The following is a 19,948-nucleotide window of genomic DNA, read 5'->3' on the forward strand; positions in this document are numbered from 1 at the left end:
ATTCAGCAGCTCAAACTGCAGGTTATTCTGAATCCCAGTTGTCTAATCTACCAAAAGGAATGAAGGTTCTAAGCTTCGTTAGAGAGCATTATTTACTAGCGTTCTTATTCCTGAGTGTCTTATTGTAGACATACTCTGCAGGCAATCACAAACTGCTAGCCAACATTAAATACAGATCCTAAATGGACATAGGGTGATGCTCTGTGTTTGTTGATCTTAGATGTGCCCCAACCCTGCATTCAAGACACATCTAAACGTCCCGTTGACTCTAATGGCAGTTTTGCTTGCATAAAAATTCAAAGATGCAGTCCTTTGGCCAGATCTTTCAAACTGGGTGCCTAAAGTTTAAGTCTATAGTTGGTCATTTAGCACCAGATTTAATTAGGGGCCTAAAGAGGCCCTTTTGAAAATCCCACTAGGTGCCTAAACACCAAAACATCTTTTGGTGTTTAAGCCCCAGATCCTCAAAGGGGGGGGGTTTGGTTTCAATGGGAGTTAGGCACCTACATCTCTTTGAGAATATAGAGCTGAATACTTTTAAAAATCTGGCCTTTGGTACCTGACCTAACATCCATTAAAGTCAATGGGAGCCTTTCCATTGACTTTCATGGGCATTGGATCAGGTCCTTATTGAAGTGGTCTGATTTTTTTCAGAGCACCCACAGTTCCATTGATGTCTGCATACTGAAGGCTTACAAGAATTGGTCCAATGTAAAACAGTCCATGAGAGGACTGAAATGTGTGGCTACTAAAACAGGCCACATCCTGGTCCCTGCCTATCCTTCTACATAGGCCACAGCATTCTACACCCTCCCAAAAACTTGTGGGTACCTACTTGTGTGCTGCTCATGTTGGCACAGGGTTCTGGATTTCTCCCTTAGTGAATTCTGTCAGAGGGAGATTGGCTGTAGATTAGGTTGTAAACTCTTTGGAGTAAGGGTCACAGTGAGGTCTCGGTCTTGGCTGGGGCCTTTGCACACTTCCACAGAACGAATTTTAATAATTTTAGGCATAATCTATTTTATCCCTTAATTTAAAGTTTAGGACTTTCAAGGCTGATGAGGCTTGTGCTTTCTTTATGAGGGAAATAAGTAAAGAGTTTTTAATGGAATATAAAAGACAGTGGCATGGTGTGATTTAAAAGTATTTTTTATCCATTAGGCCTTGATTACGGTGTGTTACCCAATATTTCTAACTGGCTTTAAATTTGGATGCAAATCTTTTCATATCCTGGCTCATCTCTAGGAGAGCTTTCATGTTGCTATTTTTTCATATAACTTCAAAGTCTTGTCTAGGGACTATTTTAGGGACTTAACTGCATATGATCTATTATGCACAGTTGGATACCAGCCTGTTCGCAAATTAGTCTTCTGTCTATTTCCAGTATTTTTGCAAGTCTGTACTCTTTTCTGCAATTTTTAAAGAATCTTTTCCAGCTTGGCATTTGAAAAAGAGAGAGCCTTGTATGTAAACTGCAGAGCATGACCTGCATGGTTCTGCTAGTATTCTAAAATTTCTGACCATTATTCATAAACTGCAAGGTTGCAGGGTTTAAAAGACAGCTTAGAATTTCCCTCTTATTGAGAACTGAGTCTTTAAAAATTCTCTTGCTCTGCTCAAAATCATCTGTGAATAAAAATATAACAATACATATTTAAAAAATCTAAATTCTAGTGTAGAGCAGTTTCCTCCTCGTGCAGAAAAGTTGCGAGCTCCTGCAATAGTTTTCATTTTCTGTAAAAGTGTAACTCTATATTTAGTGTAATAGCTGCTAAATTGCAGTCTGTGACCATACTCATGACATTTAAGCCGAGCCAGTGGCGTAGCCAGGATGGGACACTTGGGTGGGCCCCGATTTTGGGTGGGTGGTCAATGCCGCGGTGGGGGAGGGGAGGCAAGAGGGATGGGGTAGGAGGGATCAGGGCTGCCTCCCCTCGCCCTGTCCAGCTGGCCTTGCGGGAGGCGATGGACACTGTGGCCAAGACCCCCTCTGGGCCCAGGCGTGCAGCCAGGGAGTGGGGTCAGGGGCTCATCCTGCTCCGCCCGCCCAGCACTCCAGACGGGGCGAGGGGTCGGGGGCGGGGGTTTACCCCACTCCATCTGCCCAGCATTCCAGCTGGGGAGTAGGCAAGCCCCTGTGCCCCAACCCCATTCCCTGGCTGGAGCATGGGGCAGGCTGAGCAGGGCAAGTGCTAGGGCTGGAGCAGACCCGGGGATCGGGGAATGGGCCTGGATGCAAGGGAGTGGGCCGCGGCCCACCCAGGCCCACCTGTGCCTTCGCCCCTGAGCTGAGCATTTGTCTATATTAAGAAAATTTACACTGGTTACCCTTGTGCCAACTTCCTTATTGTAGACAATTGTACGGTAGTCAGAGAAATCCTACAAATCAAAAAGACAAACCAACACTGAAAAAGTAAAATCTCTCTGGAAGAAATGGTGCTCACACTTATGCATGAGTGACTGCATGGGCTTTGCATACTTCAGATAGCCTCGTAAAAGAACCAACAGCATCAGCGTTCCATAGTATTTTGTGTGTATATCGACAATAGCATTCTTTTACATTTTCACAAACTAAGTATGGATTTTCTCTTTAGAGGCAAATGTTCTGGAAAAAAGAAAGAGAAGGGAAACATCTCACTTTCAGGCTCTGAATTTGATCCCTCTTATTGCATTCACATGAAACTAGAGATGACATACACTCATGATTGTGGACTCAGAAAATTATCAAATTTTAAGATCTTTCAAGTGGGTCTCACATTTTCATCATTTGGGGATGGCCATTAAACACAGGCTGTGGCAAACGTTGATAATTTTGATACAGCAAACAGATAACGTGTGACTTTATGTTCATATCACATTGAAAAATTGTATAAAAAAAGAGACCATTCAGGAGCAGATAAAAAAAAAAAAGTTTGGTCCACAAAAGCCCTTCTTGCTAGCTACATTGTTTTAGAATGTTTAAGATATTAAATTTATTGCAACATACCGTTCAGTGATGATTTTACAGATAACATTCTCTTCATCTAAAATGCCCTTAGGGTGAACTTGGTACTAATGAAAATGAAAGATTAATAGGACTGATTTGAGCTAACCACAGAGTTTTTTACCCGCCTTGGCAACATGCCTCCATTCTGACACACAACACCATTGCTATTTGCATCCTGGCACTCCATTGTCTGTGACTGTCAGTTGCATTATACTATATGTTGGTTTCTCCATTGTATTTGCAAAAACCCAAGCTATTTTATGTAGGGTTGATAAGCATCTGTCAGAGATGATGCTGGCCTTGAACCTGCTGACTGAGTCCCATCAATGAAACCTGTAAGATTATTATACAGAGGTTTTATCCAAACATTCACTCAGCAGCCTTTGATATGTCAGATGGAGTTGCCAGATCTTTAGCATCCGGAGTCCTGTTAGGGTATGTCTACATAGCAGCTGGGAGCATGTTTCCGAGCATGGGTAGGTAGATACGCACTAGCTCCGCTTGAGTTAGTGCATTAAAAACAGCCGTGCAGTCATCACAGCACAAAAGGCAGCGTGGGCTGGCTGCTCGAGTACAACCCTGCTCAACCCTCTGGATATGTACTCAAGTGACTAGCCTGAGCTGCTAGTTACCTCGGTCACGCTGCTATTTTTAGGTGCTAGCTCAAACATGTCTACCCAAGCTGGGAATTGCCCCTCCCTGCTGCTGTGTAGATGCACCCCGTCTTTAAATGAGGCAGTGTAGCCTTTAATATATGTTTGCTGATCAAGTTGCAGTCTAGGTGGGAAACCTTTTCTCAACCAGTTTTTCCCTTCTGCCTCTTTCAAAACTTCCTGGCTTTTCATTCTTGGCATGTATCATGACAGTTCCCATGCTCTAGTAATGCTTGCATGTCTCATAAATGCATAGACTTGAAGGCCAGAAGGGACCATCATGATCATCTAGTGTGACCTCCTGCATGTTGCAGGCCACAGAACCTCACACACCCACTCCTGTAACAGACCCCTGACCTCTAGCTGAGTTACTGAAGACCTCAAATCATGACTTAAAGACTTCAAGTTACAGAGAATCCACCCTTTACACTAGTTTAAACCTGCAAGTGACCTTTGCCCCATGCTGCAGAGGAAGGCGAAACACCCTCCTACCCCTGGGTGTCTGCCAATCTGAAACAGGGGGAAATTCCTTTCCGACCCTGAATATGGTGATCAGTTAGACCCTGAACATGAGGGCAAGCCCCACCAGCCCAACACCTGGGAAAGAATTCTCTGTAGTAACTCAGAGCCCTCTCCAGCTAGTGTCCCATCACCGGCCATTGGAGATATTTGCTACTAGCAGTCACAGATTGCCTACCATGCCATGGGTGAGGGTGGGTGAGGTTCTGTGGCCTGCAACGTGCAGGAGGTCACACTAGATGATCATGATGGTCCCTTCTGGCCTTCAAGTCTATGCATTTATGAGACATGTAAGCATTACTAGAGCATGGGAACTGTCATGATACATGCCAAGAATGAAAAGCCAGGAAGTTTTGCCATGGTAGGCAATCTTCTCACATAATCCCCTCCATAAATTTATCAAGCTAGGTCTTGAAGCCAGTTAGGTAGTTTTGCCCTCGCTGCTCCCCTTGGAAGGTTGTTCCAGAACTTCACTCCTCTGATGGTTAGAAACCTTTACCTAAATTCAAGCCTGAACTTGCTGATGGCTAATTTATATCCATTTGTTTTTGTGTCCACATTGACACTTAAATAATTCCTTTCCCTCCCTGGTATTTATCCTTCTGATGTATTTATAGAGAGCAATCATATCTACACTCAGCCTTCTTTTGGTTAGGCTAAAACATGCCTTATGAGTCTCCTCTCCTAAGATAGGTTTTCCATTCCTTGGATCATCCTAGTAGTCTTCTCTGCACCTGTTCTAGTTTGAATTCATCTTTCTTAAACATGGGAGACCAGAATTGCACACAGTATCCCAGATGAGGTCTCACCAGTGCCTTGTATAATGTTACTAACACTTCCATGTCTCTACTGGAAATACCTCGCCTGATGCATCCTAGGACTGCATTAGCTTTTTTCACAGCCACATCAGTGGCGTCCATAGTCAACCAATACACCCAGGTCTTTCTCCTATTCTGTTACTTCCAACTGATAAGTCCCCAGTGTATAGCAAAAATTCTTGTTGTTGGTCCCTAAATGCATGACCTTGCACTTTGCACTATTAAATTTCATCACATTTCTATTACTCCAGTTTTCAAGGTCATCCAGATCTTCTAGTATGATATTCCGGTCCTCCTCCATACTGGCAATACCTCCCAACTTAGAGTCATCTGCAGATTTTATTAGCACGCTTTTTGTGCATGGATCATTAATAAAAATGTTAAATAAGATTGGTCCCAGGTCCGATCCCTGAGGAACTCCACCAGTAATCTCTCTCAAGCCTGACAGCTCACCTTTCTGTTTGACCCGTTGTAGTCTCCCCTTTGACCAGTTCCTTATCCACCTTTCAATTCTCATATTAATCCTCATCTTCTCCAATTTAACTAATAATTTCCCATGTGGAACTGTATCAAATGCCTTACTGTGATCCAGCTAGATTAGATCTACTGCATTTCTTTTGTCTAAAAAATCAGTTATCTTCTCTTTCAATTGGTCACTTCTTTCCTTGATCTTTCTCGAGTGCTGACAGTACTTTCTTCCCCACCACCCTGTCCTCTTTTTTACACCACACACATCTTGGATAAGTTTTGCACTATCTTTAAAAGTGGCCAAGATCAGTTTTTCCCTTTGTATAGCAAAGCCCAGGTTTCCCTTTGCAAATGAGACACCAGATGCTCTAACAAAGTCTACCCTACTTTCTGGGATTCTGTATTTATTTTAGACTCTTACAGAACAAAATTTGAAAAAAGCAAGCAAACAAACAAAACATCCCAAATTCCAAAACCCCCACCACTGGGCTCTCTATCTCATCTCTGAGGTCAGATGCTTCTGTTGTAGTCTTTAACAGCAGCAGTTTTAAGGCACCCCCTCCAAAAATGTAGATGATCCAAAGCATAGAATAATCACTTCTCACAACTATCTGAGCTAGGATCCTTATTGTGAGCTCAGTGGTTGGTCTGTGCTCCTAAGGAAGAGCTGCTCATAATTGGCAGCATTATGAGGGTCTCCTGCCAAACAAACCAACTTGTTGAACCCCCTGTTGGTCCTAGATAACTCCCTGCAATAGAGCCTGAAGCAGTGGGGTTTCTTTCCAGCGAGTGTCTTCCAGTTTAGAGTGGGTTTTTTCCAGTCCAGAAGGGTCATTTTCTTGCACCATGACACACCCCTAAAGCTACGTTTGAGCCCAGACTGCATTTTCACATTCTGCTTAGAAAGCTCTGAAAAGGGTTTGAAATGTGAAGAAAAGGTGACAGTCTTATCTAGCGAACAGACACCATTTTCCAAAGCGGTGTTGTATGCACATGTTAAATTCTTCAGTAAAGTGTAATTGAAGACGGACCTCAATAAACCATGAGTGTATTTCTCCTATTCTTATCTAGACTTTGGGGCAAAAGGGTTCTGCTTCCTATATGGAATGGATGAATTCCTTCAGAAATACCATGATTTATTTATTGTTGTGGTTGACCCCATAGCAAGCCATTGTGTTTCCATGACAACTATGCCAGGGCGGGTATTTACATGAATATTTTCTGGTCTACCAAAGAACGTGGCTGAAGTAAGTTCATTGAATCAGACAAGTGACAGGAGCAGACAGCAGTAATAAGCCTGGGCCAGTCCACAGGTTGAGATTTGTGAGTTAGCCATTTCGGGCCCGATCCAAAGACCAGTAAAGTTAATGGGGAAAACTCCTGTTGGCCTCAGTGGGCTTTGGATCAGTGCCCAGATGACAAGTAGGAGCCTAACTACCTTTGGGCATCTGGGCCCAGGAACCTTGATATTCACGAGATTATGCCAGTGAACTTTACTTCTGGTAATTCGGCTAGGTCACAGCAGCTGTTTGTAACTGACTACCTAATCACCTCCCTTTCAGTCTGTGTAATTTAAAGTGAATAGTGGCAAATTAATATTCCTTTCAGAACTATGGCGCTTACATCATTTTGATGGTTAAACGCAGAAGTTCAAGTCTCAACTCTTTTAGTGGAAACACAAAACTCTGAAGACAGTGGATTGTAAGTGGAGGAAGAAATGATTTCCATAATAGGCCCCTCTTCCTCCTCTCATCTTTGCCTGTGCATCATAGGTACACATGGGGTCATCTGGGCACTTCTGGTAACAGTCCCCTAGGTAGAACATTTTGAATAGAGGGCCCTTAGCTCTGGAAAGCAGCTGGTAGTCATCAGGTCTTGGTGCAAAGTCCATCTCTGTTCTGAAGATTGCAGTGAGAAATGTCTATCATGAGGAAGCCCATTATGTTATGTAAATGCACCTAGAGGATGCTTGATATTCAATAAATAGAACATGAAATAATGAGCAATTTTGGGTTTGCTTTAAAATTCACGTGGTTACATTTTCCAGTCTACACTTATGTTTTGTTAATGATTTGAGAGCTGAGTGTTTTAAAAAATTAATCTTAAAATCTTGCCGTTTCACTCTAAACATTCCTTATCATTCAAAAATTAGTATTAGCTTTTATATTATCGCCTGGAGCTTGCAAGTCTTTGCGTTGTGCGTAGCAAGGAGCACAAAGGTTTGTGCCGTAGCATGAGGCAACAGGGCGGGTACATGTGGGTGACAGTAAAGCTAAGCACTGTGGGTTTGATTTCTAGAGCATCTAGAATCATTGAAGTTAATACGAGCGCTGGGTGCTCAGCTGCTCTGTAAATCCGTCCATAACTACAGTCCCCCAAACTGAGCAGTAGAAAGTCCAAAGATCCTTTCATGTCTGGTCCCTTAGGGGCAGATTCTGCCACCATTACAGTAAGTAGTTACTGAGCATTCCTACTCATTTCAATGTCCCTACTTGAGGAGAGAGGTAATACTCAGCACGAGGAAGGGTGGCAGAATCCCATATATACTGCTGGGAACACAAGGGCAGGAAGTGGCCTATACGCTTGGGATGGGAACACAAAATCAAAGGTGGGCAGGGCAAAGGTGGAGAATGGGCATGTGTGAGGAGTCATGGGCTTATGTGTGAACCTTGACAGACAAATAAGGGAGGAGTCCTTGTGGCATCTTCGAGACTAACAAATTTATTTGGGCATCAGCTTTCGTGGGCTAGAACCCACTTCATCAGATGCATCGATCAGATAAGCACGAAGCTGATGCCCAAATTAACAAATTTATCTCTAAGGCGCCACAAGGACTCCTCGTTGTTTTTGCTGATACAGACTAACACAGCTACCCCTCTGAAACAAGGGAGGGATTCTCTCACCCACTAGGGCCCAGCTGGGGAAGAATTCTCCTGGGGCAGGCATTGTGAAGGACAGCTGTTCGCTGCGCTAGTCAGGACCCCTTGCAAACCCTGACCTGAAACCACATTAGTCCCCCTTCACCTTGCACTGAGCCTCTCTGTGCTGTGCCTCTGCAAGACAACCTACAACGTCAGCCAAGGTGTTTAGCATATGCTCCCCCTTGGCCTCAACTCCACTCTTAGGTAGGAGTAAATTATCATCTCCGCAGCACTGCTCTCAGTCCTCTGCACTTCACTTCCTGAACTGATCACCCTCTCTTTTTCCCTTGCATTTATACCACAGCACACTTCTGCAATCTTGCAGCTGCACCAAGCAGGTTCAAGGCCTACATAGCTGACATTGTTTCAGTGTGAACGGAGTGAAGTGATGATAGCCACTTAGAAATAAATACAAGCAGCAACAACATTGTTTCATAATGTTTTTAATGGGGGGGGGGGGAGAATTCTACTGGAAGTTCTGTTAGTGGTTTGTAGAGGGTTTAATTTTGCGAAAAATACCAAATGCTTTTGGGCTAATGACCTGATGATATTCTTCAAAGTCAAAATAAATCTTCTTCTTCTTCAGTTGGCTAAAGGAATCTCCTCAGCAAAACTGTTTGCTGCCTGTTAAGCACTTGTTGGGCTGGCAGTTGTAGTTGAAACCATGCCATCCTTGGCAGTGAAAGAAGCTTCCCTGAAGACATGCCATCAACTGAGGAATAGCTGTAGGCCAATGGAAAGGGTGTGGCAGAGTGCCATGATATTTTAATGAATGGAAAACTATATTGTCCATTAAGATGTGCCACTTTTTAACATCCCATTCCGGAAAAGAAGAATTCTTAGCACCGTTTATTATATCGTTACTGGTATTACAGTATTATTGTTATTTGTTATGGGTGAAATTCTGATCCCACTGGAGTTAACTCCCATTGACTTCAGTGGGGTGACAATTTTATCCTATATGTTTAGACATATGTAAAAATGAAAATGCTTGCTATCCAAAATGATTCGATAGACACAAAAAATCAGACTCACTTGGAAATGGTTTTTTTCTTTTTTAATCATTGTGTGCTTCTAAATAACTTCTTGTGGCGCTGTTTAAAAACATTAACAAATAATACAGGATCCCCAAATGTGTAGCTGCTATATGGATTGATTATGGAGAGATGCCACTTTCTATTTCTAGGCTGCCGGTTGGAATCCACGCCAGGCTGATAGGGAATAATGACTAATTATTTGGGTTGGGGGACTCTCTTGTAGTTCCAAGGCTCAGAAACTTGTTAAACTATTTTTGAGATTTGCAAAACTAGCCTGAATCCGTGACCCTTTCCCCTGTACTTTTTACCTTTTATTCCCCCAGGAAATAGTTACCTTAAAAATGTTTTTTTGGATTAAAAAGAATCATTGCTATTTATTAGGGATGGGAAATTGCTGTTTACTCAAACAGTAGCATGGCACAATTGGGTGTCTTACACATGGTCTATTATAGTGCAACTATTTTTAACAAGTTTTTCTCTCTCCTTTTTGCGCCTCTCTTCATAGTCTCTCTCTTAAGTAGAATATAAATGCAATAATATTTGAGTTTGAATTCAACTTTCAAACCCCTAATGTCTGAGTGGGTTTGAAATTAGAGAAAATTAGTTCACCCAACCCTATTTATTACTATCTGGTGGCCTGTGTGAAATGACTGAATCATTGTCAATCTAGGTCCTAATGATCAGGGTCCATATCACAAGTGACATCTTTGTGGCAACTTCAGCAAAGAGGTCAAAAATTGGTGGGGCCTGGAGACTGAACTCTCACTGCTAGTGGTGCTTGCTTCAGGATGTGGGCTGAGACTGCAGCAGGACCCTGTGGGGAAGTTTGCACAGCTGCTGCCCTATTTGCAGATAAACAGAAAAAGGCTTGTCAATTTCAGTAGTTCTACAAGCATTACAAATTTCACTTAAGAAAATAAACAGTCTGGTAAAATAATATATAATTGTCCAATAGCCAAAACTTTTAATCAGCTAGAAGTTTATATAACACCAATAAAACTGCTAGGGTAAAAGTTGTGAGCCTTGTGGGTTAAGGGCTCAGATTTCTCTCTTTATAAGTGTAAAAATAAAGAAACTTGCAAATGAAACTTCCGCTTCCCTTCTCTTTGGTGGTGGAATAACATCCTAGTGGCAGCCACAGTGTTTGCTCACATGGAAGAGTTATATTAAGGAAGTATTGATGTATTTCAAGTTGCTTCTTAGTGTGATGTAGCAGCTGGAAGTGAGCAGTGCTAGCATGAGGTGACCAATCAGCAAATGTTCAGTAGTGGTTTGAGACCCACTGGTGTAGGGGTTAATTAGAATCGCCAGTCCCATGCATTAAAAAATCATGAGTCAGGCCCCAAATATCATGAGATTGGCTTAAAAATCAAGAACTTTTTTGAAAAATAAGAAATTTGAGGGGGGTCTTCTCATTTGCCTTCTGGTGTTGGAGCCATTAGCGGTCAGGTTTTCATGCTTTTCACTGCAACCAGGAGGGTTAGAAACTTACTTGGTTTATTTTAATGAAAGCTTGGTTTTTGAGTAATAACATGGCTCCAGTAACTTGGGCTTCAAGAAAAACACTAAATATTGTAAGTCTCAGGAGAAATTCCTGCGAGATGGGAGCAGTGTTGATAGAACCATGGGCCATACTGTTATCTTTGGCGCAAATCCATGCAGAAGGCCCTGAAGTCCAAAAAGATACGCCAGAAGTGCTAACGGATGCTGTTGTGACTTACAGGCTGGTCAGCAGGAGTCAGTGCTGATTTGGACAGAGTTAGCCATCAGAGGAAATCCATTCTTAGCTTATGTGGCTTTGTGAGGGCAAAGTGTTGCATATTGCTGCAGTCTCCTATCTCCTTGGAACCATTTCCCCGGGTCACATGCCTCAGGCATATGCATGGCATGGAGGGCACAGGTGGTGCTGTATGGCATAATATCACATAGCTGCACTTCCTCTCATATATTCACAGATCTATCCAGTTCTGTGTATAGTCCCTGGGCCTCTTCACTGCCTCCTGTTCCTTGCCAGCATGTCTCCAATGGAGACAAGACCCTCAGTTGCCTCGCCGCCTGCAGAACCCATTCATGGGGTGATTTCAGATCAAGGAAGGGAAACCTTTTCTAAGCCAACAATGACCTAGTCAGCATTACTAGAGGCAGAAAAAAGGGTAGATGTTGCTGTTCCCCCCTCTCCAGTGTTTTCCCCAGGAATTGAAATTGGGGGGGAGGGTGTTGGAATATTCACGGGGGGTGAGGGCTGATGAGGGTTGAGACTGTGAGGGGAAGGGTGGGCTGTATGGCACCATAGTAAAAACTAAAAAATGTTTCATGACCATTTTATTAGATTTAACTCATGTTTTAAAATCATCACAAAAATTAAAGTTGGCTACTCAAGCCTACTAGAAAGCACAACATCTACAGCCGTCTTGGTTTCTTGCACTCTTTGGTGTCTTCTTGTGTGTCCTTTACGTCCAGTCCTTCGTGACATGCTCATAATCAGGCAGAAGGTGATTTCTTTCAGGACACAAAATTCTATTCAATGAGGAAAAAGAACACTCAACTGTATCTGTTGTGATTGGGAATAGCGAGAGATGCATTCCTACTTCTTTCATCCCAGGAAACATAGCGCAAAAATTGGGTCGAACCACTGGTGATGATAAAGAAGTTGAAGTTAAATCTTCATTCGTCTGTCATATGATATTCTACTCTGTGTTCAAATTCTCTATTCTGTCCTGATCTCATGGCAGCCCCATAGCTGGTAGTGCCTCACTCCACTCAACTGCCAGTGTTCTATAAGACAGGCATCAGTAAAAACCAGGTGGAGGTTGATTGAATCCAGAAATTGCTATTGTAGATTTGTAAGACTCAAGTCTGTGTACTTTTTCAGCTAGCTTAACAAACACTTCTTGTTCTCTTCAATTAAGGAGTCAGTATAAGTACCTTCATTAGTCAACTTCTGAACTGAAATCTTTGCTTCTTCCAATACACTTTCAATGGATATCTCTGATTGATACACGGGTAGCTTCTATTGCTAGACAAAGATCTACTACTGGATGGCATTGTATAATGACCCAAGTGGTTTCAACAGTAGACTTAAAAGAGAGAGAATGGCGATAGTCTTCTCTGAATGTAGTAGCAAAAGTAGTCCACCAGCCTCATTACTTAGATCCATCCTATCTTGGTGGACACTTTCCAAAGCCATTAATAACGGTTGCAGTAATTTTAAGACAACAGCCAAGGATCGCTCCTGAGAAATCCAGCAGGTTTTCCCAGGTTGGACTAATTTGAACTTCAATCCCAGTGTATCTTCTATTTGTTACCAAGACGTTCAGTCCTTTTGGACTCTTGCTGGGGAAAAAAAGAGTATCAAAAGCCATTAAATTTATGGCTTTTTAATGTCTTTTGAAGATTCTGCAGCTTGTACAAGCGCTAGCTGGAGTAGATGGTCTCTGCAGTGTTTATAGGAGAGATTATGGTTACACATCTCTCTGAGCAAAGCTTGTACTCCATTATGTCTTCCAGAGAAGTTTGTTGCTTCATCAGATGCACAAGCAGCCATCTGTTTGGGGATCAATTTACATGCATTTAACTCTTCTAAGATGTCACAGATGGAGCTGATGTGTCTTCTATAACCTGAACATCTAAAATGCATCTGTTGGCCTACCACGGACATCAAGATAACATACGCAATGACTTAATACTTGATGCCTATTTGCACTGTTGCATTCATCAGCCATGTATGCACATATTTTGAATATGGTGAGAGGGTTCTTCACTTTTTCAACTGCTGAGTCTTTCACAGTTGCACCACATGCTTCTAGAGAGTCAGCTGAGTTTTTTCAGAAAGATAGCGAGCATTTGCCAGTCTTGTTCGAAACCAGTGTCCAACTTCAGGATTAACAAGTGACAGTGCACTATAAACTGGAGGCTAATGTTAAGTGTGTGATATGATGCAACAGCCATGTTGGTTCACATAAACTGAGTTGTGTCTCCAGCATTCTTAACAGCCTCATTAAGTTCTTCTAAAATTGGCTTTGACAGTGACTGGCTTATAAGGCTTTCTGCATGTTGATGCAGTCCAGAGGCATGGTGTTTTGCGACCTTTTCATATAGGTTGCCAGTATTGGCTTAGCTGATCAGTCTGGCAAACCAAGCTCCTCCACTTTTACTATATAAATCCATGATATGCCCACATCTTGAATACTGCATGCAGTTCTGGTCACCCCATCTCAAAAATGATATATTGGCGCTGGAAAAGGTACAGAGAAGGACAACAAAAATGCCTAGGGGTGTGGAACACATTCCATATGAGGAGAGATTAAAAAGACTTGGACTTTTCAACTTGGAAAAGAGACGACTAAGAGAGGATATGATAGAAGCTTATAAAATCTTGACTGGTGTGGAGAAAATGAATAAGGAAGTGCTATTTACCCCTTCACTTAACACAAGAACCAGGGATCACCCAATGAAATTAATAGGCAGCAGGTTTAAAACAAACAAAAAGGAAGTATTTCTTCACACAATGCACAGTCACCCGTGGAACTTTTTGCCAGGGATCTTATGAAGACCAAAATTATAACAGGGTTCAAAAAAGAGCTAGATAAGTTCATGGAGGTTAGGTCCATCAATGGCTGTTAGCCAGGATGGGCAGAGAGGCAACACCATGCTCTGAATGTCCCTAGCCTTTGTTCGCCAGAAGCTGGAAGTGGACAATGGGATGGATCACTCCATGATTCCCTGTTCTGTTCATTTCCTCTGAAGCACCTGGAATAGTCACTGTCAGAAGACAGGATACTGGGATAGATGGACCATTGTTCTGACCCAATATGGCCGTTCTTACATAAAAATAATTATAATAATAAAAAAGCTTAGTACAGAAACTCCCCAAGATAATGACCTCTTGAGATAGCGATGTTGTGAGATAATGACCTTGGCAAATAATGCATTTTAAAAATCTTGGCCTACTAGGAAACCTATATTTATAAGTTTGCCAGTCACAAATCTAGCATTCTGGAGCGAAGTCACTAAAACATAGTCCAATGCTCGGGCCGCTGTTGTTTGTCGTGCCACTGTTCACTCTACCGCTCCGTCCCCAATGGCCCTGCACTGTCACCTTCTGCTGCCACCTGCCACTGTGACCTCTGTGAGGTGATCTCTCGAGGTTCTATCAGGTCTCAGTGGGGAAACCTCGCTGCTAGTACAGGCTGGGCTGTCTCTTCCACAGAAATACTGTCCCATAGCAGGTCTGGCATCCAAACCTCCTGCTTAGCGAGTACAGTTCAGTTGCGGGTGACCAGTGCTTAATTTGTAATGAAAGAGGTGCCGGGGCTCAAGCAAGTTTGTCACTTTCATAACGGATGTGACAAGCTCAGAGGTCCCAGGGCTATGAACTGCCCAGCCTAGAGGTGTGGTGCCCAGCCCTGGCAAGCCCTAGCACAAAATAAGCACTGAGGGAGACCCCCTCATTCAGTCAGGCGAAGTACAGTTCTGCTGCCCTTTACTCACACAATAAGGATAACGACATTCCATGACCCCCACATTTAATACTTAAGGGATTTGTAACCCAACACCAGCCAAAATTGATCACTTGGGCAGCATAGCGCGGTCTGCTGGCTACCTAGGCAGAGTAGGTGTGTTCATGTAAATACAGTCTGGTCCTGAAGCCTTTCCCCCCACCCCTGGCTCATCACTAGCTTTCAGGGGAGAGCTCATTCAGACCCTGCTTATCAATAATCATTTGAAATTATTAGGTAGGCCAACATTGCCAAAACAAATATGCTGACATTGTCATAAATAGCAGCTGTATGAGGAGGCTAGTCTATGTTCATACTTTTCAAACCCATTATGCTTTCTCAGGTACGAGTATTTTCTCATATACTGTGTATGCTTCTAAAGTGTGTATTAATGCAATTCAAATTTCCAACCAACAACTAAATTGGCAACACTGCATGTAACTGCGGGGGGGGGGGGGTTGGGGAAATTCGGGGGCGGAGGGGGGAACACCCCTCCTAGGGGAAGTCTAGGGAAATACCTGCCCATCCCTGTCCTCTCCAGCCTCTGTTCGACTCACTTCTGGCTTGTCAAACCACCACTGGAAGAGCTTGTAGAGAACCGAGAGGAAGGGGAAATGACGCAATGTAGGTGGCACTCTTTCTTCCCCGCCCCTCTCTTTAGCCCTCCCTTTCCGAGGTATTCATTCTTCCCTCTAGGCAAGCGGCCAGAGGAGACACCTTGATACATGGCTGTCACCTTTGTCAAATGCATTCCATGGTGTAGGTTAGTGAGGGAGGGTCTCAAGTCAGACTGGTTACTGATACTGGGGCTAGCTAGTGGACAATGCTTACGCTGGTGTAGTATCTAGGAGAGAGCACTTTGGGGCTGCTTTCTGCCATCCTTTGGACTGTTAGAACTCAACAGTTTTGCCTGCAGGAGGCAGCCTGACATACTCCTGTGTTATAATGGGAAAGAGGGATTGTAAGAGATCCCTTTGCTGTTATTTAAAATAGTTTGGTCATTAAATATCTACTGTGAAAAGAGACGTTCTTGGTTCCAGCCAATCACTTTCTGGGGTTGTACAATCACATGATGACTTATTGAATGTCCTCCTTTGCCTTGAGGGGTTGCGACCTTAACACAAGCTAGCAGAGAGAGACTCATGGTCTGTACTCAAATGAAAGTTTGCAGTGATCACCATAGCAGCTGGTAGTAAATGAGGTTAAAAAGCTAAATATGTCAAGGCATGCTGAGATCAAGCCTGATTCTTAATTTAGGGTCCAGATTACTGTATTGAATTTTCAGCACCTAGAGATGATTCACACAGGATTAGACATTGCTGGGCTCTAACCAGCAGAAAATCCCTCTAGAATAGTAAGGCTTTGCAGTTTTTAATGCAGTTAAAATACCAGCATTATTAACATTGGCGATTTAGCTCAGTTTTGCCAGCTACTGTATGATTTCCGAGTACTCATGTGAGTAGGCTGTAAAGCATGAGTCATCTTATTGAATCCTGCCAGTTAGATAGAAAGACTTAAACAACCTTCACAATGTGATTTAGCAAGTAAGACTGGACTGCCAGCCAGCAAAGAGCCGTCTGAATTAATGGAAAAACTGCCCCTTTGGGAAGCCAATTCCTTTTTAGCTTTTTTTTGTGACAACTGAATATAATTTTCCCCCTCTTCTATGACGTTTCCAAAATAAGCTTCTAGGGTCAAATCATTTCCCTTTGCTGAGACAGAAGAGATAGGTTTGGCCCATGGTACTAGGGGAAGCGATTTCTCTATATACACTGCTGCAATCTCAGGATTGCAATAGTCCCTATTGTTTCTGCACCTTTGGTTTACAGGAGGGTGTGGCCAGTGGCTCTGCAGCATGGTGGTTCCACCAGATTCATACTTAATCTTTTCTAGTGTGGTTCTACTCTGCAAGAGTGGCATTATGGGGTCCCATGTTTATTGTCCCTGTAATAACTTCTGTCTTATGTTCTTTATATGCACAAAGCTCATTGTGGCATCAGGGCCACAGTTTGCAAAGCTTGTTGGGAATAAAAGATGCTGTATTATAAAAATGGTATTCTCTATGGTATGAGCTGCTAAATTGGAGCCAGCCTTTTCCTAATGATAAAATGTACTTGACATTTACATAATTTTTTAGCTTTGAGACACACACAGGGTGGCCAAGTATTCACCTGTGGGTGTTACTAGGTTAAATGTCAGTTTGATGCATTATCAAGAGAAGATTAGTAACAAGATACTGATCTTTGAGCAATATTATTATTTTTGCCTCTAAAATATTTGCGTAGGGATGGGTAGAGGTGTGGGACATAAGGTGCGAGTGAGCTCCACGTTAAATTGGTTTTAGGAAACTATATAAGGGCTGATTTTTCAAACATGCAAAACACCCATGACCTCAACTAAAGTCAGCAGGAGCTGCAGGTGCTCAGCATCTCTCAGAAGTCAGGCCAATAGAAGGAAAAAGTTAGGGCATGCCTCCCTGCCAGTCTGTAAAGAGTGAGCCCATTAGAGAGTCCTGATTCTATGTAACTGGCTCAGGAAGTCAGTGGAGTTACACCAGGTGTAAGTGAGAAGCGAATCAGAACTCATATATCTCTTCTTCTATAGTGTTATAATTTCATGGGTATATTCTGATTAAGTAACCAGTGGGGAGGTAGCCGATGGCAAGTTAGAGAATACAGTGATATACTCCGGAGAACATAAACATAAACTTAATCTCTGTTATTTTAGAAGAAGAACTCCGGTCATTTAAATTCAATTTTGTGCCAAATAAAGATGAAATTTCAAGTTATGTGCATTCCTTCTTGGTAAACCTTTCTTACAATTGAAATAGCCTTTAGTTTAAAAGTAAAACTGCACTGGAAAAAGGGATACTGTCAAGTTAGCTTTTAAGGATTTAAATTTTTTAGAAAGTGTTTTCAAACTTACATACAGTACTTCTTTTCAGAGTTTTTGCTTCAGAGAATGTTCTAAGGATCCCTGTAGTTTGGCTAGATTTGCCATAGAACTGCCATTATTAAAGCAGCGTTGTGGTAGCCATGTCAGTTCCAGGATATTAGCGAGAGAAGGTGGGTGAGATTGGTCCAATAAAAGATATCACCTCACCCATCATGTCACTCTAATAATGAAAGCAGGGCAATGGGAAAAAGGCTCCTTGGTTCCTATAACTCTTGCTGTTCGGAGTCAAAAAACTGCAGTGCTAAAAGAGCTGATGTATTCATTATTTTCCAACTGGTTAAAACAGTAGACTGGGGCAGCAGAGTACTGCATTCAATTCCTGGCTCTGCTATAAACAGGGCCGGCTCCAGGCACCAGCTTAACAAGCCGGTGCTTGGGGCGGCCAAGGGAGAGGGGCGGCACCTGCAGCAATTCGGGGGCGGCAGGTCCCTCACTCCCTCTAGGAGTGAAGAACCTGCCGCTGAACTGCCGCCGCTGATCGCGACACTTTTTTTTTCCAATTGCCGCCGCCGATCGCAATCGCGGCTTTTTTTTTTTTTTTTTCTTTTGCTTGGGGCAGCAGAAATGCTGGAGCCGGCCCTGGCTATAGATTTCTGGTGTGAATGTAGGCAAGTCACATAAGGTGAAATCCTGACCATAATTTAGGTCAAAGGGAATTTTGCCAATGACTTTCACGAAGATGAGGATTTCACCCACAGTCTCGCTGAACCTGAGATGAGAATAATCGTACTTTCCCACCTCATAGATATATTACGAGGCTAAATATATTAACAATTATGAGGTGCTCAGATATTATGGTAGGTAGAGTAAATCATTTGACTCTATCTAGGTTCATCTACAGATTCTATCTTGAAGTGAGAGTTGGTTGTTTTTTGTTTTGTCATTAATCTAGAATTGTATTGAACGTTTGACTAACTGGACCTCATTTCCAACTCTTACCAAAGAAGATTTTTGTTGCTTAATTAAAAGTGAAAAGGTTTGGATAACCAGATAGATTATACAGTCCAAAATAGTGTTCACAAGTACTGCAACTACCACAACAAATGAATTTTCATTTAAATTTTTAAGTGAATTTGCTTTCATTGTTTTTGCTAATTGTAAACATTCTGGTGAACAAGTTTACTGGCAAAAATGCAAAGGTGTCTGCTGGAATAGTAAACTTTATGCAAACATTGGATGCTAGCTGGAAATGCATATTTTGAATTAGTAAAAATGAGCATTCACACTGAAATCTTAATTCTAAATATTACATTAATCCAGTCAGAGAACAGAAATATACCAATACCATATCTAATTGTACAATGAAAAACTAACTCTCGGAGCTTCAGTATCAAAATACTTGCAACAAACTGCTTAGAAAAATATCTACAGTCCAAAAACTATATGGAGAAATTACTTGTGAACAATTTCTATGTTTTTAGCTCAGTTATGTTCCATTTCCTTGCTTTTCTTTAACATATCTATGCCAGCATTGTATGGCTCTGAATTTTCCCATTCCTTTATTGAATCTTTCTGTTTGCTTAAGTGAATGAAGCATCTCTCCCATCTCAGATTGTCTCTTTTATGGCTGCACGTGATGCAAGGGGCCAAGAAACCATTATAAAAACTATTAGACAGTTTAATGCTTTCTTGGCCAGATGTAAACTCTGCTTCACGCCTCAGCAGTCTTTGGGCTTGATCCTGAAAGCTCAATTTCCACTGAAATCAATTGGAATTGCAGGTTCTCGCTAGTGGGATGAGACTTTGTCTGTAGGCTAACTTTATTTGAAAGATGGAACATGAGCAGGACATGCAGTTTAGGGCAAGTAAAACACTGAAAATTCAACAATTTCTTGTCCCCTGTGAGGAGTGCCAGAAATGATATTTTCCCAGTATTTATTAACTTGGCCCCAGATTTCAATGCCTCTTGTTTCTGGGTTTCTAGATAGACATTTTTGAGAAGAGGACAAACGCTGTGTTTTGCTATTGATGCCAATGGAATCAAGTTTTGGCTCTATGAACTTGGAAGGTTTGATAAAGCAACAGAAGTTTTAATTCTCAATATTCTCAATATTCACTCTTATAGACTAGCTTGAAGCTAGTAGAAAACAGGA

The 19,948-nt window shown here is 42.3% G+C and overlaps 1 protein-coding gene across 3 annotated transcripts in view; it reads left to right on the forward strand.

Moving 5' to 3' along the window:
• Positions 1-19,948, forward strand: part of KIAA1958 (KIAA1958 ortholog) — a 114,942-nt gene that overhangs the window by 25,997 nt on the left and 68,997 nt on the right. The gene's annotated exons all lie outside the window — the stretch shown is intronic.

The sequence above is a fragment of the Trachemys scripta genome, chromosome 6 (genome assembly GCF_013100865.1).
Source record: "Trachemys scripta elegans isolate TJP31775 chromosome 6, CAS_Tse_1.0, whole genome shotgun sequence".
NCBI lineage: Eukaryota > Metazoa > Chordata > Testudines > Emydidae > Trachemys > Trachemys scripta.